The sequence below is a fragment of the Stegostoma tigrinum genome, chromosome 4 (assembly GCF_030684315.1).
Source record: "Stegostoma tigrinum isolate sSteTig4 chromosome 4, sSteTig4.hap1, whole genome shotgun sequence".
Classification (NCBI taxonomy): domain Eukaryota; kingdom Metazoa; phylum Chordata; class Chondrichthyes; order Orectolobiformes; family Stegostomatidae; genus Stegostoma; species Stegostoma tigrinum.
Window position 1 is genome coordinate 113,448,338 of NC_081357.1, and position 22,470 is coordinate 113,470,807.

The window sequence follows — 22,470 nt, forward strand, 5'->3', positions numbered from 1 at the left end:
AGGCTTATAGACTGTATGTACAGACACATGGTCTGACTGATTTAAAAGCTCAGAGCACCACTATGCATTAACTGACAAACATGTCTCACACCATTAACAATAGTAATGCTCTGAATCTTGGGGGCAGTCAGTGCAGCTGTGATAATTTGCGGGTGGAAATATATCCAGTGACTGTCCCAATATTCACCATGATACTGAGGTTCAAAATTGTGCTCCTGGGGAGGTGTAGATGGCAGCTTCAGTGAGGTTGGTTTTGCATGACAGACTTGAGTGAGACTGAGTTGATCTCAGTGCTTTTAGGTGGTTTATATATGGTGGTTCCATCAAAAACACCTTTTTACATTGTAAATATTTTTGAAAATCCTAATATATCAAAAATCTTATCCAGATTGCAAAGATACTTTATAAGTGGTGGCTCAAGGAAGTGGCAATCAAATGGCTCAATTAAGTGTTATGCTGTACTACTAACATTGGTTGCTGTTGCTGCTACAAATTAAACTTTTCAAAAATTCCATATTAAACAAAATTCTGTTTGCTAGAAGCCAATGAAAATGACCATCAGAAACCAGAGAAAATGTAAGCACTTCCACCTGACATTTGGGGGCATGGTTAGCTCAATTGGCTGATGTGTGATGCAGAGGAATGCCATTATCATGGGTTCATCTCCCCACACTGGCTGAGGTTAGAACGAAGGTCTTTTGTTCTCAATCTTTCCACTCACCTGAGGCATGGTGACTTTCAGATTAAATCTCCACCAATCATTTCTCCAATGGAAAACATTCCTATTGTCTGGTAGGACCATGGAAATTTAACCTTTAGCCGCTGCCATTAATATCCCAGGTGCTACTCTGTCTTAACAGAACCTTTGACACAATATTGTGGCTACAGTGTTCTGAAGCATGTTACTCAGCTCTTAACTCCCCAAAGTCTTCTTGACATCTTTTAAGGCTGGAAGTCAGGAGTGCAGTTGAATGCACTGAATGTACCCAGATGATCCTACTTTAAAATACTCAAGGTAAACAACCATCTAGAACAAAACAGCCCATTCCTCACTTTAAGCATTCATTCCCTCTTCACAGGCACAATGTTGATCTGCACCACCTACAAGGCTCACTGCAGCAGCTCCTTCAACAGCATTCCTAAACTCTTGACCCCAACCACGACAAACATCTCTGGTACAGAACAAGCCATTTGGCCCTTTGTGTGTGTTGCGGGAAAATAGCTGTCTGGCCTAATGCCAATTTTTAGCTCTTGTCCTGTGGCATTTCAGGTACATATCCAAATAAAAGGACAAGGACAGAAGGCATTTCTGTGTTCCTCTCCAAGTCACACATCATTCTTTGTCAGAAATATTCCTTCATTCCAGCCGGGTCAAAATCCAGGAATTTCATCTTTAACAGCACTGTAGGGACTACCTTTACTGCATAGACTGCAGCAGCAAAAAAGTTATCTCACATCCACCTTCCTGAGGGCAGTTACAGATGAGCAATAAATGCTTTCTTGCCAGTGATGCCCAAATCCCATGAATAAATGAACTAAAATATTTCAAAAGCCTATGTCTTTTCAATTTCTGTAAGAATGTGTGGGAGTGCAGAACCAGGATGGATTTTTCTTGAGTGATGTTGAGCTTAAGTTAAGTAGCATTGACCTACACTTCAATAATGAGCGAACTGAACTGAGAAGATTCTAGGGCTTGACCAATCTATTCCTATTCCTATTCCTAGTGCTCCTCTTCTGTCAATAATGTTTAGAAGATAGGGTGCACCTTTTGTAGCATTTGCTGTAATATCAAATGTTAAACAGAAGTCCCATCTGCCCTCTCAGAAGGACCGCAACATCTGTGATTGAACAGGAGACTATCCTAACCAATATTTATCCTTCGAGCAACACCACAAAACAGATTAGTCTGATCATTATCTCATTACTGTTTATCGATATATTGATAGGGCAAAATAGCACTTGCATGTCATATAATATAATGATGACTATACTTCCAAGTACTTCATTGTAACATTTTTAGGTAATGCAAGGCCGTATATAAGCAAAAGTCATTTTATTAACCTCATGTAATATTTTTCTGTCATTGTTTTTTAAGAACATCTCAAATTATTGCTAAACAGCTCGTTTTCCAACTTTCTGTGAGTGATACCACAGGAAATTGACATGTGTCATGTTCTACAGTTTTAAATAAAATTAAAGCCTGTGCAAGAACAGGTGGTGTGATAGCCTGGTATCTCATACATGCATTATAATACAGTTTTACGTCATGGCACAGACATGTCACAGACTCAGGTCAGACTGCCAGCAGCAGATTCTGAGCCCCAGAAAATGATGGATCTACACTGGCATAAGCTTTATTAGAGACAGGTAATTTATAATCTGAAGTGCATTTCATTAGCAAAATGTTTGCATCGGAGGTGACACTAGTTGGTAGCATTGTAAGTAGATTTTCTGTCTCTTGAATTGCCAGCAGCCTGGCCTACAGAAAGCTGAAGCTGGATCTCTGTGGGTAGCGTAATCCAAACAAAATTCTGAAAGGCACTACTGTGAGATCTCCCATTTTCTCCAGGACTTGTTTTTCTTTGCTTTCTCCGTCTCCTTCTTATGATCATAGTCTTAGGATTATAGTTGGTAGCACTGTGAGTTATTATTATTTCCTTTTTTGCTGAAATGCCAATTACAAATAGCAGACATAGAGACCCATACAGTAAGAAAAATCCTGTTCAACAGCAGCATGGTGTACAGTGGAAGGTTTTCTTCATGCATTATGCACAGGGAAAATTCCACTCCATGAATCAAAAATGTGTTGCTTGTCAAACATTAAATGTTTGCACTTTGGCACTGTTAAAATTTCTGTAAAAGACCTAATTAGGCAATGATAGGCATTATGATATATTATTGGAGCTGTACAGAGGGTATTGACCAAGGTGACTGGTTATTTGGACAAAATCTGAAACTGAGTCCTAAATATCTGCAATTCACTGCCTGATATGACAACTTGCATGTAATCTTGCCGTTGAGCTAATTATTGAAAATTGCAGTGTTTAATTCTTGTACAGTAATGTTACACAAATACGAGTAACCCCAATAACTTTCTCACTGATATGATGGCAACTTCTCTGAACTTTAAACTTAAAGGCCTCATCGAGATCGTAACAACTTGCATTGAATGAAGGTGCTGTTGCATTAAACCTATTTAACAGAATATATTGAAGATAGTATTTTACTGTTTGACACCAAAGTGGGTCATTTCATTTGTCTTACCGTCTCTCCTTTTTGCTTTGATTTTGTTCAAGTGGTTACATCTTAACATTGAATTAATTTTCTTGCTCATTTTCATTCCTCACTACTTTACTTTCCTCTCTTTATGCCTTTCTATTATAAATGGAAAACTGGAAGTTTTACTTCAGAACATTAGACGTAACTCTTCCACAAGCACCAGAATTAAGCGATTTGGGCTGTGAGTTTTGGATTTTCATGCCAAGACCCTAGCTGTTTGATATTTAAAGTCTATACCTACTGACACTGAACTGTGATGAACATAATTTATTCTGGTTGAACATTATGCCTGTAGCAATCTGTGTGTAACATTAAAAGTGTACGTGAAGCCTGCGTCACTATAATAAGTTATATATAGATCAAGCTAAAAGTAAATCACAATTACACTCCTTGAAAGATGTTACTTGAATGGTATACCATTTTCTTGAAGCCACAAGCTTTATTGTCATACTTCTTGACACAAGATGTAAAATATGCTAGAGTGGTGTTTGATCTTTATCTGAGGCGCTTGCACACCTTAAGCCTTACTCTGTCACATACCCTGATCACCTGGGATATCCTGGAGCAACGTTTTCTGCTGCACAAATCTTATCATGCCCATCTTCACCTTCCCGCCCCCTCAATTTTCTCTCAGTAATTTTGATGGCATGCATTTTAATAGAGCGCTTGCACAAAATTGATTTTGTTTTAAATATCAAGAATGAATATTTCAATGAACCTTTCCCTGAACTAGCTAGAAGCAAGTAGTGTAATAATGGAATATATAGTACAGTTCTCATCTGCTTGAGAGAAATTGAATAGCTTGAAAATTGAGCAAGGCACTTGAAATTACTCCCTAGTTTCACATTCATCTTTATTTTAGGGCCGTTTTAGTGCATAATTACAAGTGTAGCAGGTATATCATTTGACAGACAGAAGTATTATTATGGTGTAACCCAAAACTTGTGCTGATTATCATCTGACAATTAACCCCTGCTGACCTATTATGATTATGTTTCTCTCTTCACTTTGCTGTAGGAAGAAAAATACACACAAAAGGCGAAGACTCTAAAATTGATTCTATTTTCATTGAAGCAAAAATATGTGTTTTGGTATAACCTATTGTTTATACTGGACATATTTCTTACCTCCTTCATGCTACTCATGACAGCTGCTTTTAAGAATGAGTTTGCTGTGCTCTGTACTTTTTAAATTTCTTTTATTTTAAAAGAATTCCCTGCTGCTTCTTCCTTGCTTGTCTGCTTATTTTTTGTTTACCTTAATTTAACTTCATGACTCCCTGCTATCTGTAATCCCAGGGTAATTGCAGTACAGTGAAGTAGTTAAGCGATTTTGTGATCATATACCTCGCTTTTTGTTACCCTATTTTCCTCAGAACATTAAGATAATCCTGTATCAGCATTGCTAGCAAGAATAGAATAAAATGTAAGAATTTACTTTGGGATAAAACTATTATTAATTTATTAGAGATATTGAACAAGACCAAAACCAAAGATAAAGCACCTCAACATGTTAGAAATACAAGATTTCACTTGCATAAGTTAAAGTATTAGCAGTCTGAATTTAGAGTTTCCAAATCAGAAACATTTTGCTTCGGAGGGCCCATTCTTGTATCATAGAAGTTCCACTCATCTGGTATAGCATAACACAAACTTATGTAAATTTTTTTCTACATAAAAGTTGGTATGCTCACCAACTATGTATTATTTATGTTTTACTTATTAATGTGAAACATATTGCTGATGCTGAGTAACAGTTTAACAAGACTTGTATCTGTCTTTGGCTAATAGATGTTGATATGTGGAAATCCATTATAATTTGACTTTGCTGTTGATAACCTGAATGCTGTACAAGTCTTTCTGTACCTCCCTGAGCATCTTATGCCTTATTTGGCAGTGCCTGATGCACAGTGACAGCCCCTGACCTCATCCCACCTGTAAAACTGTTCTGGTTGGACAGTTGATATAAGCTGCGTAGCAACACCAAGAGGAAGTTATACAAAGGTTATTGACCAAAAAGGTGGCAGATTGAGACAGCAATTAACATTTGCGTTTCTTTGGGTTACTTTTAACACCCCTGGTGAAACTTTCTCACAGATCCTTACAGGCCATGATGCTCAGAGAGAACACCTATTCTAGACAATCTACTAGTATGACCAGTCTGTGCTCAATGCCACTGTTGGATTGTGTAAAATAAAGCAATGATATTTAGAAAAAATGTGAAAAGAGTGGCAGGAAAGGGAGTCTACTAACTTAATGCTGGAGGAATGAAATTTTGAATGTAAAGCTGAAAACATGTTGTTTCAATTTTAAATATGCGAGTTACTGTTACTCAGAAAAATTGTGTAATTAACACATAAAATTGTAGAAATGGCAACAGGTCAAGCAGTATCTGTGGTAATAGTATATAGAATTAATGTTACCGATCAATGACCTTATTTACAGCCTTGGTTGAAACATAAACAAAAGAGCTGAGTTCCAGAGATAAGGTTGGAGTGACTCACCTTGACATCAAGATCTTGACAGAGTATAGGATCATAAAGCACGAATAAACTTTAATCCAATGAGAATTAGTGGGGAAACTTCACTGTTTTGCGTCATACTTAGTACTGTAGATGGTAGTAATTGTTGGGGGCTTAGGAGCTCCCGCAGAGATTCTCAGCATAGTGTCGTGGGGTCAAATATCTTCAGCTGTTTCATTAATTGCCTTCCCTCTATCATTAGATCAGAGGTGAAGATGTTTCCAGATGATTGCAGTGTTCAGTACCAATCAGACCTGACCCACTACTGAAGCAATCTGTGACTATCTGCACCAAGATCTGGACAACATAAGGCAAGTAACATTTGAACCAGAGAAATGCCAGGCAGTGATCATTTCCAATCATAGAGATTCTAACCATTACATTCAAGGCCATAGCACCTTTGAATTCCCTCTGCCCCCTGGCAAGATCCCAGGATATCATTGAGCAGGGACTGAATTGGGCCAGCTTTTTAAATACTTTGGCCGCAAGAGCATGTCAAAGGCTGGGAACTCTGCAGGGAGTAACTCCCCTCCTGGCTTTCAAAAGCAGTTCATCATCAACAAATCAGTAGTGTGAAGAAAGACACTCTGCTTCTCTGAATGAGTGCACCCTCAACAGCAGTCTAGAAGCTCCACACAGTCTAGGAAAAAGTTGCGAACTTCATTAACCTACACCGTCTGTGCCTGATCCACTACCTTAAGCATTCATTCTGCTGTCATTAGATGCATAGTGGTTGCTTTTCGTACCTTAAGTGAGTTGCTTTAGAGCATCCACGTTTCTGTTGACAGCACCTTCCAAATCCACAATGCGTACTGCTTAAAGGGCAAGTGCAGTAAACACACAGGAGCACCACCTACAATCTGCCCTCCAGTCACTGACATCTTCAGTAGCACTATATTGCCATTCCTTCACTGTTAGTGAGTAAAAACTTTCTGGAGCTTTCTTCCAAACAAGAAAGTGGCAGTGCTCCAAAAGCTTGTGATTTCAAATAAACCTGGTGGACTATAACCTGGTGTTGTGTGATTTCTGACCATGTCCACCTCAGTGCAACACTGGCACCTCCACTTCGTTTTAAATGTTGTAATTGTACCCACTTCCACCACTTCCTCAGGCTCTGTATTAAAAAAAATTGCCCCTCGTCTTTTTTTAAATCCCTGTCGTCTCACTTTAAATATGTGTCTCCTAGTCTTGAAACCCCTCATCTTTAACTCTGTCTGTACCCCTCATAATTTTATGAATTTCCATGTAGACCAGATGAGCTTCAACAGTTCAAACTGTGTCTCACTTCTGTCTTCTTAAGGGTGGTTAGTGATCAGCATTTAATGCTGGCTTTGTCGGTGATGTTTTCACGGCCCAATGAAAGGATTTTTTTAAAAACTATAACTCAATGATTTTCACTTTTTGTGAAGCACAGAGATGGGCAAATGACAAAAAGGAGTGTCTGTGATGCAGTAGAGAGCAGGAGAGTCAATTGAGAAAAGTTATGATGGTGAAGGGGAAAGTGAGTTATAGCCTCATGAAAGATGGGTCCAAGGAAGATATAAAAGGTTGCAGGAAATACCTTGTGTCTTGGGTTTCACTCTGACCCCACAATCTAACAGACCATACAGGAATTTGCATTTAAGTAACAGACCAAAGAACTACCACTCATTACTATAATCCAGCATCAGGCAGTGTCTTTAGATCAGATGAAGCATAAATAATCAGGAAATTCATTGTCCCAACATTTTATTACATCTCCAGTTCATTTGCCTTCTGCGATAATGTTTGGTTTCCTGTCTGTGCCCCTTCAAGTACAGTGTTGTTCGGAAAGTACGTGTTAATGTCAATCAAACTCTCTCTAAAGCTATGAATCTTTAATAATTAAGAAAATACTTTTACCTGGGGAATGAAACTGGTCAGAATTAAATGATACAGATTGCAACTTTGTATCGATATATCCTATGGGGTTCTGTTACTTTAATTTAGAAGGAGAATTTCAAGGCTTTGTTTTGCCTGTGATTATTCATTTTTCTCACACTTGCTACAAGTCAACTAAATTAGATGAAGTCCAGCAAATTGTACATTGCCTGTTGAAGCAGAAAGGTTAGTAGGCAAAATGACAATCTCCTATCATCTTGAGCATGCTGAAATGCAGTACTTCACAGTCACTGACACAGAGAGAAATTGTTATAATTCAATTGCCCAATCTCAAATGAGCCACTCAAGACCCACTGATGGCTGATAGTGGGGGAGTGTAGGAAGAGCAATTACTGTAAAATATTTTATAGAAATTGCTTCTTGTCTGTTTGCAGAAGTTAAAAAGTAATTTTCACTGTAATAGTAGATTAGATTTCCTACAGTGTGGAAACAGGCCCTTTGGCCCAACAAGTCCACAATGCCCCTTGGAGCATCCCACCCAGACCCATTCCCCTACAACCCACACGCCCTGAACACTACAGGCAATTTAGCATGGCCAATCCACCTAGCCTGCACATTTTTGGACTGTGGGAAGAAACTGGAGCACCCAGAGAAAACCCACGCAGACACAGGGAGAATGTGCAAACTCCGCACAGACATTTGCCTGAGGGTGGAATCGAACCTGCCTCCCTGCTGCTCTGAGGCTGCAGTGCTAACCACTGAGCCACCATGCCACCCCCTTGCAAGGATACACAAGTGTATTTAGGTTTTAGCACAGTTAGGAATTTCTATAAGGGCCCTAATTAGGAAGATTGCTGTGACTGAAAACTGTTTGCAATATTTCACTCAATACTGCAAGCTTCAGAATTTGAAGGGGAAAGAAATTGAGTCAACCACAGGCTTGAGCTGAAGCCTACTGGCAAGTTCTGCACTTCAGGAACGACTTTATGACTAGCACATTTTGCAAGCTCAGAAGCGGAATTAGGCAATTTCTCTAACAGCTACTCTATTAATGGTGTCTTTATACAAAATTGCTGGAGCTGACATGTATGTAACAGAGAGCCTGAAAGCTTTAAACCAGTTCCAATTGTAAATGCCATTGGTTTCTGAGAGAGCAAATTCAGCATTTGGCTGATTTTGACACAATCCTAAAAGCTGCTGATGCCAAAGATAATGCAGTTACCTGAAAAAATAATCCTGAAAGCAGCAGTTTTAAAAGCACACAGCCATAAATCTGGATTGCTCACCTCCTTAATCTTGGGTGCTTAAATAACTGCATTATTAAAGACAAAGTTCTGTTTACCCTGTAAGAAAGAAATAGAAATTGCCCACTGTTTGATGGTTTACATACTTTAAAGTGTGCATCACTGTGGGTGTACTGACATATATGTCTTGGATTATCCTGTTTTATGTAACTTCAAAAAAAAGCAGTTGTTAGCATCATTGAATCCCGATAAGGTGGAAGCAGGCCTTCTGGTCATTTGAGTACACACCAACCCGCAGAAGAGCATCCCACCCAGACCCAAACCCCCCCCCACCACTCCATCCCTATTAACTCCACATTCCCCATGGCTAATTCACCTAGCCTGCACATCCCTGAACACTCTGGGCAATTTAGTATGGTCAGTCCACCTAACATTTTTGGACTAAGGGAGGAAACCAGACTACCTGGAGGAAATCCACTCTAATGTAGGAGAATGTGCAAACTCCACACAGACAATTGCCCAAGGCTGGAATCAAACCCGGGTCCTTGGTACTGTGAGGCAGCAGTGCAAACCACTGAGCTACCGTGCTCGCCAATATTTGACAATTGAAGACTATAATCTAGTGGAATATTCGATGCAGAGGTGCTCAATGACCTCCAAAATGCACAATATTTATGTCCTGCAGAGGCACCCCTGAAAAGCCAAATCATGTTATCCGAAGATACCCTTGAATACTCCATCTGAAGTATTAATTCCAGACAGTCAGAGTCCAATGCAAAATGTTTCAACGTCCTTGTTATATAGAGTCACAGGCTCAAAGTTACTGTAAAAATAAAGGAGAGACTAAGAGTGATCACTGATATGTATACTTAAAGTGAAAAACAACTTAACATGATCAGTTAAACATAGAGAGCCTGAAGCTGCAGTGTCGATGCTTCAGGAAATTATCATCTTTCCGTTTGACTCCCTATTTAAATGTATTGAAGTGTGTGAAGTCCCTGTAATAATATGGTCAATAGGGATTAAATTTACCACAAAAGATGAGTGCTTGCCCATTACAGAGCAAGCACACTTTTTAATTATGTAATTAGTCTTAGTTACCACAAAACAATTAAAACTGATTTGCAGAAATAACATGTGGAATTTTAATTTGCTGGAGCACTGCAAGTGGATGATAGATGAAATTGACATACGTTGGGAAGCCAGTTTTAGTGTGCTGATTTCCACATTGTGCACTACTCCTTAAGGACAGGTGAGTTGTCAGAGCACCATTTCAATGCACTCCAGTTCACTGTTGGGTTTACAGCAATATTTCATGTAAAAATTTGAGATTGTGCATGGCCAGTTTTTCTCACTGCACAGTACCATTAAATTCTTGTGGCTGGCAATGCATGCACAGTATTTAACCTAAAATGAAGTCTGCATGGTACATTCCAAGCTGCACGCACACAAGCGTCTTAACTGTGATGTTTTTCCAAGGGTTTTCCACACTTCCTGAAATTCTGCAGTGAACACAACATAAAGGCACTGTGATAATCGAGGAAGCTAAATCAACTTGGAATACATGCCAGTAAATACCCAGTGCTTATAGCTCCATTATTATTTGCTAGTGCAAAAGAGTTCTATCATATTATTTTCATGGGGTAGGTTATTTTCTGCACATGGACGTCTTTTGCAATCAAATTAGAATGATTCTTACATCTGGAAAGATATGAAACCAAGGATAAAAGTTCTGAAATTGAGGTATTGTTGAATTAGGAGTCAACTTAGGTTAGCAAGCGTATGTTGCCTTAAAATTAGCCCTTGGATGAGAATCAGGGTGACCAACAGCTTCCTAGTACATCATGCAGGAACTGTTTCCACTATCTTAATGGTTTTTCTATATGGAATAATGGATCAGCAGAGCAACCACACTTTAACATTATGTTGTTTAATTCATTGAGAAATTGGAGAAATATTTGTATTAATGTACCCACAAGTCATCAGAATACTACAGTGATGAAATATTGATGAAATGCAATGATTTGTGTACTACTGGCATTTACTGTCAATTTTATTCAAAGGTTTGCCAGCGGGTTAAAGAATGAAGATTGATAGCTCAATAAACTGGCACTTTCATAGATTATCTTTGGGAGAAATTTTCTTGAAGGAATCTAACTAAGTAGGTTACCATATAATATATTAGGGATAGCACATGAGATCAATGAAAGCATGGGCTTGGTAGCCTGAATAGCCCTTCCTTCCCAAGATATGTTCTTATGTACATATTTCTCATGCAGCAGTGATGGAACAGTCCCTTTGAATAACTAAACAGTACACAAAGACTGTGTGGAATGGATCAGCGTCTCAGCATCCTACTGTACGTCTCTGTCATATATTGGAAGGAAGTTATTCAATAATCAACGAAGAGGTAATGCTTCTCTTGCAAGCTTTTTTGTGACTATTGATTGTGAACAGTCGCTCTTTTCATTCAGTGTATTCCACTTGAGATCCTTAGCCAGTTTAGAGTGTGACAGTATGATGGCTCCTTAGGTTTAAATCTTTTGCATGCATTTTGTCCCTTTACAGCTTTCCTGTTGTGTAGAGCAATTCAGTTCTACTGAGAACTGAAAGAATCCACAGACATAGTCTGTATTCACAATTTTCAGAATAGGGAAAAAAAATTAAACATTTCCTTGTTTAGTTTGTTGTAGACATTTTTTTTGGCTTCTTGCAATTTATTGTTTTACATAAAACTGTTCTGAAGTGATGATATCATTTCTATTGTACATTTACAATTAAATCTTCAGCAGTTAACTTCTGGCTACTGTATACTCAAAAGATGTAACTTTATTATTGAAATTATGTCATAATTCAAAGGACTTTTCAAATTGTGGACAGAAAAAAGCTAAAGAATTGTTTCCAAAACCAAAGGTTTCTGGGCAGCTCGATGGCACAGTGGTCAGCACTGCCACTCCACAGCACCAGAGTCTCTGCTCCAATTCCAGCCTCGGGTCACTGTCTACATGGAGACTGCATGTTCTCCCCATGTGTGCGTGGGTTTCCTCCAGATGCTCCAGTTTCCTCCCACAGTCCGAGGATGTGCAGGATAGGTGGATTGTCCATACTAAAACACCTAATAGTGCCCAGTGATATGTCCAGTGATGACCCAGGTTGGGTGGGTTAATTATCGTAAATAAGGGCTAGGATGGGAGCCTGGGCTTGGGTGGGATGCCGTCCGGAAGGCAGCAGACCCGATGGGCCAAAATGCCTTTTTTTCCACAATAGGGATTCTATGATTCTGAAAGATTACTGCTGTTTTTGAAAGCAAGTAATCTGTCAGTCATTGTAAGTCCTGTTCATACATCTTCCAGTTCAAGCAGCAGTAAATGGTTTGCAAAAATGGAGAATCAGTCGGCAAAATGTAGCTAATTCTCTGTGAACTAGTGACCAGTAATTGATGGAAAAGGCCTTTTGCTTGCCAGCAACTACATGACTGGTTCCCACATAGCTAAGCAGGTTGGGGTTGTGAACAAGATGTGGAGAAACCATCAGATCTCCACAAACTCAGAAATGGTCCCTGTTCTCTACGGTAAAAACAGCTACTCCTGAAGAAAATCCATTTATTTTTCCTTCAGCAGTTGCTGGAAGCTGTGACTTTTACTTGATGTGCCAGTGACTTTTTATATGGTGTGAACCAGTCATCCCGTGTCTCCTAAAACAAGTGAAAACATCTGGTGAAGGAAGACAAAGGAGCTGTGTTCTGATCAGCAAGCTATGTGCACTAAGGGCCACCGAATTGTCTTCCTACTCCTTCCGTCTGCCCAACGCACCCATTTGTTTTCCCCCTTCTGTTTCTGTTGTATGTGGAAGTTCATTAGGGGCTACAGCTTTACCTAGTAGCGTTATGTGACAACAGCTCATAATTGATGCCTGTGAGGTCTATTTCATAAAATCCTTGCAGTGTGGAAGCAGGCAATTTGGCTCTTATGGTCCACACCAGTTGAAGAGCATCCCAGTCAGACCCACCAACCCCCACCCTATCGATGTAACATTTCCCATGGCTACCCCACCTAGAGTACACATCCCTGGATACTATGGGCAATCCACCAAACCTGAACATCTTTGGACTGTGGGAGGAAACCAGAGCACCTGGAGGAAACCTGCACAGACATGGGGAACATGTGCAGACTCCACACAGTCACCTGAGGGTGGAATCAAACCCAAGTCCCTGGCACTGTGAGGCAGCAGCGCTAACCACTGACCCACCTTGCCCACCTATTTATAATAAATAGTAATGCTTGTAAAGTATAGCAACCATGCATGTTTTCTGTTAACCCCCTGGAGCCAAAAGTCAAGTAAATTGCAGAATTTTGCATTTTAAAAAAAAACCTTTAACTTTTGTGACGACTCTGGGAGTAGTAACAGGCTTGATTTCCAGTGCACTACTCAAGTGAGGCCGAACAAGACATTCAAGACTTCTGGCCCTGTGCTGATAAACATAAATGAAAGGATAAATTATTTGTTTATTAGGTAAATAAATCCATAGTCACATCAGAAATGCTTCATGGCCAACAGATGATTTTTGAAGCGCCATCACATTGCACTCCTTGTGATCCTTTCTTGTTAATTGACTTGAGCGCAAAGCGTTTGTTTTTTGCATTATATTTCCTAAGGGCAATTTACTAAGTCAGTGCACATCTCCATTTTAATTAGAGTATGATAAGAATTCACAGTTTGTTAGATAAAGTTACAAATGGAAAAATCGAGCTGTTTTTGTCCAGTCAGTCCTTTGTTGAGATTTGTATGTGTTAGATATTCCCAAATAAAAGTTTAATTTTGAAGAATAATTTGCCTGACGAACAGAGTAAGTAAAATAATGCATTATGGCACGCTGCTTTATCACCAAGCCCTTGTAAAATGTATGCATTTTACCAAATTAAATATAGGCTTATTATTTTCCAGAGCTCAACATTCTAACATGATGTACAATTAAATTAGCATGTTGGAAATCACATCCAATACTGACAGCCTTCAGATGTGGGTCAAAATGCGATAGAACATACAACAAATATTGAGAGAAAGCAGAAATACTGGAAATATCTGCAGTACCTGTCAATATTTGAAGTTATTGGCATGCAGACCATTGATGAGGTTATATTATAATGTTACAACTATGTACTTTCCTACCGGTGATCAAAACTATTAAGTTTCCTGATTAAATCTTTATTGAAATTCAGTGCTGGCTGCAGAGTGCAATGTCCATGGCAAAGTTCTTTCCCTTCAGGACAGAGAGTTAAGCATGAAGGAGCAACTGAAGCAAATCCTTATTATTCAAGAAATGGTTTTGGGGAAATTGAGGGGATTAAAGCCTGATCAGTCCCCAAGGCCTGATGCTCTGCATCCCAGAGTACTTAATGAAGTGGCCCTAGAAATGGCAGATGCATTGCTGGTCATTTCCCAGCATTCTGTAAAGTCTGGAAGAGTTCCAGTGGACTGAAAGGTAACTAATGTTACACCACTCTTTAGAAAAGGTGGGAGAGAGAAAAGGGGAAATTATAGGCTAGTTGGCCTGATGTCAGTGCTGGGGAAAATGCTGGAGTCAGTTATTAAGGATGTCATGACTGAGCATTTGGAAAGCGATGACAGATTCAGTTCACTATCCCTGGGCCCAAACATACCCTCCAGGTGAAGCCACACTTCACCTGCACTCGCAAGAGTCTGGTCTACTGCATTCGCTGCTCACAATGTGGTCTCCTCTACTTTGGGGAAACGAAGCGTAGACTTGGCGACTGCTTCGCAGAACATCTGCGTTCTGCTCACAAAAAAGACCCTGAGCTACCTGTTGCCTTCCACTTCAATACACCACCCTGCTCTCCAGCCAACATCTCTCTCTGGCTTGCTACAGTGTTCCAGTGAAACCCAATGCAAGCTGGAGGAACAATACCTCATTTTCCGCTTGGGGACCCTACAGCCCTCTGGACTCAATATTGATTTCAATAATTTTAGAGCCTTAACTCTCCCATGTCCCAGCTCCCCCACCCCACACACCAGGCCTTGTTACCACACAGCCTGCCATTACATACTCCCTGTTGTTAGTCACTAACAGTCCCCATCTATAACTATTCACCCTCCCAGCCTGATCATTAGCAACTCGCTTGTCTGTCCAACCGTCTTTCTCTCTCTTCGGGCTCTATCGTATCATTTACTCCCTATCCCACCCACCTCCCTATTTTCTACATATAAACTGACAGTTTCCCAGCCACAATCAGTTCTGAGGAAGGGTCACCGGACCCGAAACGTTAACTCTGTTTTCTCCTCCACAGATGGTGCCAGACCTGCTGAGCTTTTCCAGCAACTTTGTTTTTATCCCTGATGTACAGCATCCACAGTTCTTTTGGTTTTTACACATTCAGTCCTAGTCAGCATGGATTCACTAAAGGGAAATTATGCTTGACAAATCTTCAGGAATTTTTGAGGATGCGATCAACCGAGTGGACAAAGGTGAATCAGTAGATGTTGAGGATCTAGACTTTCAAAAGGCTTATAACAAGGTTCCACACAAGAGATTAGTAAGGAAAATTAAAGCTCATGGCTTTGGAGGCAGTGTGTGATGTGGGTGGAGAACTGGTTGGCCGAAAGGAACCAGCGTTGAAATCCTTTTCAGAGCGGCTGGCAGTGCCAGGTAAGGTACCACAGGGTTCAGTGCTGTGACCCCAGGTGTTCACAATACACATTAATCATATGGACAAAGGAATTGAATGCCTTATCTCCAAATTTGCAGATGACACTGAGCTGGGTGGCAGTGTCTGCTGAAAGGAGAATGCTAAGAGGCTGCAGGGTGACTTGGACAGACTAGCTGAGTGGGCAAATACAGTATCATGTGTGCAAATGTGAGATTATCCACTTTGGTCACAATAACAGGGAGGCAGATTATTATCTGAGTGGTGGCAGTTTAGAGAAAGGTGAGGTGCAACAAGATCTGGGTTTCATTGTGGAACAGTTGCTCAAGGTTGGCATGCAGGTGCAGCAGGCAGTGAGGAAACTTAATGGCACGCTGTCCTTCATAGCAAGAGGATTTGAATATCGGAGTAAGGATGTCTTGCTGCACTCAAGGCGTTGCCTCACCTGTATGAGTATTGTGTGCAGTTTTGGTCTCCTAGCCTGAGGAAGGACATTCTTGTTATTGAGGGACCCCAGTAAAGGTTCACCAGACTGATTCCCAGGATGGCAGGACTGACGTATGAAGAAAGACTGGATTGACTGGGCTTGTACCCACTAGAATTTCAAAGAATGAGGGAGGATCTCATATAAATATATAAATCCTGCTGTGACTGGATAGACTAGATGTGGAGAGAATGTTCCTGATGTTGGGGAAGTCCAGAACTAAGGGTCACAGTCTAAGAATAAAGAGTAAGACATTCGGGACTGACATGAGGAAGAATTTCTTCACTCAGAGAGTTGTGAATCTGTGGAATTCTCTCCCACAGAAAGCTGTCGGAGCCAGGTCGTTGGATATATTCAGGAGGGAGCTATATGTGGCCCTTCTGGCTAAATTGATCAAGGGGTAGGGGGAGAAAGCAAAAATGGGATACTGAGATTGCATGATCGTATTGAATAGTGATGCAGGCTCAAAGGGCTGAATGGCCTGCTCCGGCACCTATTTTCTATGTTTCTGTTGTAACTTGTAGACTGAGTTTGCGGAGGGAAGAAATGGTTGACACCACATTTTGTTTTCTAAGATGTAATACGGCATTTGGAACTGAATAATTTGTATCTCTGTCTCTGTTGTGCGTGCATCTTTAAATAGTTGAGTCAGTCTCTTGTTTATTTTTCTCCTCACTAGTTTATTCCATATTTTCACTCAAACACCTCCCTTGTAATTGACTACATTCTGTTAAATAGTTTCGACCTCGATCACAGTCATAAAATATAAAACCCTTCAAGTACGCCATGTCATAGCAAGCTCTACAGTCTCACTGCACTTTGGGTAAGGAGCTTCCTCCTGAACTCCCTGATTATCTTGGATTTACATTTCCTGTTTTAGACCCCTGAAAGAGGAAACATCTCTACGTGCAGAATCTTCCCATCCCCAGCACAGTATGGGCTTTGGTAGGGAATTTGGGAAAACCTAATGAGAAGTCTTCGAGGCCCTTTTCAACTTCAAAAACAATAAAGCCCTGTTTATAAACAAGTGTTGGATGTCAAAGTGAGATTTTCATGAGTGAGCAGTGAGAGGCCCATGAACAGGGCTTGTCACTCATTATTGCCCTCATGATTACTTAATCTCACCTCAGTAGTCCAAGGATGAAGTTTAATACCAGATGGCAATGGAGAGTGAGGTGTGCAGTGTGAGGCCTCCTGCCCGGCGCTCACTCCTCTGTTCACTTTTACATTGTTTCCTTCTTGCACTGTTTGCTTACTTCAATCAACATACCTTCTGTGGAGCGCGAAGGAGATCTGTGTAGCCACGTTACATCATAGAATCCCTACAATGTGGAAACAGGCCCTTCGGCCCAATAGGCCCACCCTGACCCTCAGAGAATCCCAGCCAGACCCATCCCCCTAATCTACATATCCCTGAACACACTACAGGCAATCTAGCATTGCCTTTCCCTTTGCTTCTTGCCCTCACAGTGGCTGTGTGGATTTTTTTTTGGTTAGAGGAGGACCTAGGGAGGGAAACACTGAAGAAGTGTTTGGGGTTGAACTGTCACTTGACAACAACTCCTCCACAAACCACCTTCTGGAAACAGTGACTGCCTGATGCAGATATTCCCCACATCGGCCAATCAGTGTCACCACTCTGCTGCCCTGTCCAAGGTGTAGTGTGGAGGAGATTAGTGCGGAGGAGAGTGAGCCATCGCGAGCAGAGCGAGCCTAACGAGATGGTGCAAGATGGTCTCCCACCCCCCCAAGCACCTGCGGTGGCCGCAAACACGGGGAGATTGAACTTATCTTCTGAAGAGAGCTTGGTCGTGGAGGCAGCATGGCAGCCCTGTCAGGTCCAGAGCATGGCGATGCCTGGGAGCCCAGATTGAGATTTAAACAGTTGTAGATGGGAGTCCAGTGCGGGAAGAGTGAGCCCAACGTGGCGGTGAGGATGTCCCCTGGCATCTGCAATAATAGCAAGAGCAAGGAAGCCTGAGGTCTCCCAGAGAATAAGTCAAAGTGGAGGAGCTTGAGCCCTTGTAGGAAGTGCGAGCTCAGCATGGCTAAGCACTTAAAAAAGACTAATGAACTTTCTGCTTTATTTTACTTAACGCTAAAAAGCACTATGATGTTTAACTTTTAACTTCATTTCTTTATTTTTCGACTTTATACTAAGATGGGCTATGATGTTTATCATTGTTTCTTTATTTCTCTACTTTGTACCTAAGATTTTGTACCTAGGTACCCTTGTACCGAAGATGGCGCCAGGAATGGCGACATTGTACACTTTTCACTGCTCATGTACTTCTGTACTCAAGAACACATGACAATAAATTCTAATTATAACATGCATTACTTGGTACTACCAGCTGTCAGATAGAAACTAGATGCCGACAGTTCTGAACATGGAAACCAGCGTGAGTACCTGGCATATCCGGCTCACTGCGATGTCTGTGGACCTCCATGTTGGAGACCTGGCCCTAAGATCTCGGAGCATGCTCCATAGACAGGAGCTACACACCCCAAGGGCAGAGACATTGGCAGCCAATATATTAACAGCCTCACTGCATCATCATGGCACATATCCAAACCGTTTGCAGCTCGCTTCTGCACGTGATTGCTGCAATTTGGAGTGTACTAGCAGTTTCTTTGCAATGATCCTGCAAGGACAGTTTGTTGAGTGCACAGGCATCCAGCTCATGGTTTGGAACAGGCTGTATTTCAGGGCTGGTCACTTGCCTCTTAACACTCACTCACTTTGCATCTGCTTTGACGTTCACAGCATCCCTGCCTTGCCTTTTCGCAGATTTTCCCCTGTAGCATACCATAAAGGCTCACAGTACTTATTTGTTGACTTGCCTTTTAGGGCTGACACAACACCACGCAGCTAGTCACAGTTGTCAGCAGTCAGCAATCAAGAAGGTGGACATGTTGCTGCAACAGACGTTGCTACATCAGTGTAACACCTATACCATGTTCCATGCCAACGGCACTGCATAAGCTTCAACCAAATGGCCATGGCTCAAAGGAGAGTAGCCCTCAATCAAGTTGAGGAAGAAACTTCCAGGCAAGCAGGTCCCAGAATAGTGTATGAAGGGCAGCTTCAGATATATTTGCAGGGGCTTGGTCACAGTCGTTTGGGCTCGGGGTAGTCATGGTCAGGTTGTCTGTGCCTCTATACCCTGCGGAGTGGGACATGTTCGGCTGTGTGGGTCAATGCACCCAGTTTGCAGAGTTGGATGTGCACCTTCAGGGAGGGTCACGCATTGTTCCGGGCTGCCCAGCAGTGCAATGCTTCCACTGAAAGTCTGGGAATAATCGGGGCCACTGCCGAGGGAAGGAGGGTAGCTGGGGAGCTTAATTACAGGGATTTGGAGCATAGGAGATTGCCGTGTGAAAAAGGTGGCCACCCAATATTCAAAGGGATGTAACAATAGAGCATTGAAAAGAAAGGATGGGAGAGAGTGGGGTTGGCATTAGATTCCTAGATCTGCCATATTTACTCAAGATGCCTGGGCTGGGGAGGGACAAAATGGGAAGGAATGCTTACATCTGGAAGTGCACCAATCATAAGTAGCTGAGTGTGAGACTCACTAATAAAGGAACAATTCTGTTTCCTTCCTTTTTGCTGTAAATAACAAGTCACAATGGAGATGAAAACAAATGTGACCACACCAGAAGTGTCAGAGTTCGATTTTGTCTGGTGTCCAAATCCTTACCTCAGACACACATCAGGAAGGATCCCGACCCGAAACATTACCTTTCCTGCCCCTCTGATGCTGCATGGCCTGCTGTGCTCTTCCAGCTCCCCACTGTGTTATCTCTAACTCCAGCATCTGCAGTTCTTGCTATCTCATGTAACATAATGAATCAATCTCACTAAATGGGTCTGATACATGAGCAGTGCTTTGCTATCTTGAAAAATTGACTGCAGTTGCCAAAGTAGCAATTCACTCAGACCTGTACATGTTGCAAGAGCTGCTCATTTCTCGCCTTGTACCATCAAACATCGTGCAGCACTAAAAGCTTTGTACCCTCAGTGTATAGTTGTGTCGAGACACAGACTCTCACACATACAGCCTGTGGTGAAAAGTGAATGTATAATTACGCATTTGAAAACTTATTTACATTCATGTATCACCAGTGCCATTTGTGACCTCAGAAGGTCGTCATCTTTCTTTCCTTCCCCCACCATTTCAATACAGTCCCAGATTCCACAGCTGGCGTGGAGGGAGCCTTCTCGAGCTTGTTTGCCTGGGAAGCTTGGTCAAATGACCGCCAGGGCATTTTTGTCCCGAGAGCCCCAACATCGTGGGTGTGACCTGTCCAGAGGCCAGGTACGCCTCCTCAGCTTGAACTCCCAGAGGGTTGATGGCAGCAGGTGGGTAGAGGTGGAGGGCCCGGCACCTCAGAGTGTCCCGAGGTGAGCCTCCTGTGGGGTGTATGTCCTTTGTATGTGTTGGTTCCATTGGCTGTGTCTACTGTCACTGCCCTGCCTTCTTGTGAGGATGGAGAACTTGGAGTGAGTTCAGAGTTTCTCAGCCACCTGACTCTTTGCTGAATGGCCTGAATGCCAGTCACTAGAGCATTGGAGCGCAGGTCTGTGCGCATATCCATTAGACTCTGAGTGTGATAGACCAGGTTCTCTCTTGGTAGTTGCCAGCAAAACCATGGAGGCAGCCAGATGCTCAGCATACCTGAGGCAGCAGGGCCCCAAAGACATCGCTGCCAACCTGACAGACAGACCTGCCCGCTGCTCGCCTGTCGATAACGTCCCCACTTCCTGCCACCATGACATCCTCTCCTGCCGAATGCTGAGCAGAAGCCTGGTCCTCTGACCGGCTGCAGAGACATGGGAGTGAAGTGCTCACCAATTCTAATTAAAGTAGCATGCCAACTGAGCTGGGTGGGCATGTAAGAGGCTGCCTTACTGGCGTCCATGGTCTGTACCTCAGAAGTGAAGGAGGACAAGTCTTGAGGCACTACCCTCTTGGCTGCAGAGACCATGGCATTCCTGCTGATAACTGCAGGAGATAAAGGAGAGAATTTGTCACTATCAAAGGGGTAGATGGTTTGCTTTGTTGATAATCCATCCACAGTTGGGATGTTGGGATAGCAACATTACAGTGAAACAGTGTTTTCAGTATCTCCACTGGATGGGTGCTAGTCCTCAAAGGCAAGGGTCAAGATGTTCCTTCTTGTGGGTGAGGATCAGCCAAATGTCAGGTACCCCATCACCATCCTGGCTCTTTCAGACCGTTTATGGCTCAATTTCACTTGGGATGAGAGAAAGGAAAGGACTGAGTGAAATTTAAGTGGATGACACAGCTCGTAGTGCTAGTGTAGATTGGAGGGATAGGTGGGGAGATGTCCCATGTGAAAGAGTAGGCAGCACAAAGGCCACGTGAGGGGAAGCAGGTGATAATGAGAGACGTGGAACATGAGCCTTGGTGGGAGGTGGGTTTAGGAACAGGTGTGGTGAGGTGGCAGAGTGACCTGGTAAAATGGAGAAGGTCATTGACCATCTTGCAAAACAGCTGAGTGTTTCTGTGGACTGTTGAGACTGCATGGACGTCGCTGTCGACCTGGGACCAGGATGACAGTGTCTGCTGTTGTGACCTCTTCTGCCAGTTTTAGGGGAAGAAGAGCTCTCTCCCCTTACTGCCCTATTCATCAGGACCCTCCGGCTCCTGTCCGAAATGTGGCATGTCAATTTGCCCATGTCTGCCATATCTGGGGCAAAAGCCTCCAACTGTGCAGGGCAGCCACAGACTCCCAGCGCCTGACTGGTGCACATCTGCCTTTTAACAATGGCACTGGCGCCAGGGTCCCAGGATACCCCAGCAATGGCAAGCACATCTTCAGGTGGATGGGAGAATCGGTCTAGTGTAGGATCAGAGGGATGCCATAGAGGGGCGTGGTAGGTAGCCAATGAGGCAAGATCAAGTCGATTGCACGAGAAACCTGTTAGGCCTCTCGAAGAGAACCCTCCTGGAACTCGATGAAAATGACACTTGGTCAGTTTCTGATTAGGACGGTCAGGGACATTGTGAGCTAAAACCTTTGTTTTATGTGTTCTGAGACAACAGTGGCACAGCCCCCTCTCTCAGCTCTTACTGATGTTTTCCTTCTGTTCCAACCGATGACTGAGTTTTCAGGCCTCAAAATGGGGCCACAGTGTGAAGTGGTTTGGAAGCACTGATCTACATCATGGAACACTTAATAATTTTTATATGTGTGTATTAGATCATGCCTCAGCCTTCTCTTTCTTCAAAACGATCTGGTCTGTTTTCTGCTAGATGTAATCTGAGTTCTGGTATAATTTGCTTTCATTTATATCTTCTCTACCATTAGCATCTATATATTACTATCTTTTTTTTGTATCTCTTTATATCAGCTAATGCACCAGTAGAGGTGGAAGGTACTATCAGTGTC

General features: G+C 42.2%; 1 protein-coding gene across 5 annotated transcripts in view; it reads left to right on the forward strand.

Moving 5' to 3' along the window:
* Positions 1-22,470, forward strand: part of LOC125452793 (probable E3 ubiquitin-protein ligase RNF144A-A) — an 82,889-nt gene that overhangs the window by 1,864 nt on the left and 58,555 nt on the right. For 3 of the 5 annotated variants that reach the window (XM_048531650.2, XM_048531645.2, XM_048531647.2), the window contains exon 2: positions 11,184-11,314. The exons of 1 other annotated variant lie outside the window; for it this stretch is intronic. The gene's annotated coding sequence lies outside the window, so the exon portion shown is untranslated. The remainder of the gene's footprint in view (positions 1-11,183; positions 11,315-22,470) is intronic. One more of the 5 variants, XM_048531646.2, reaches the window with a different exon arrangement.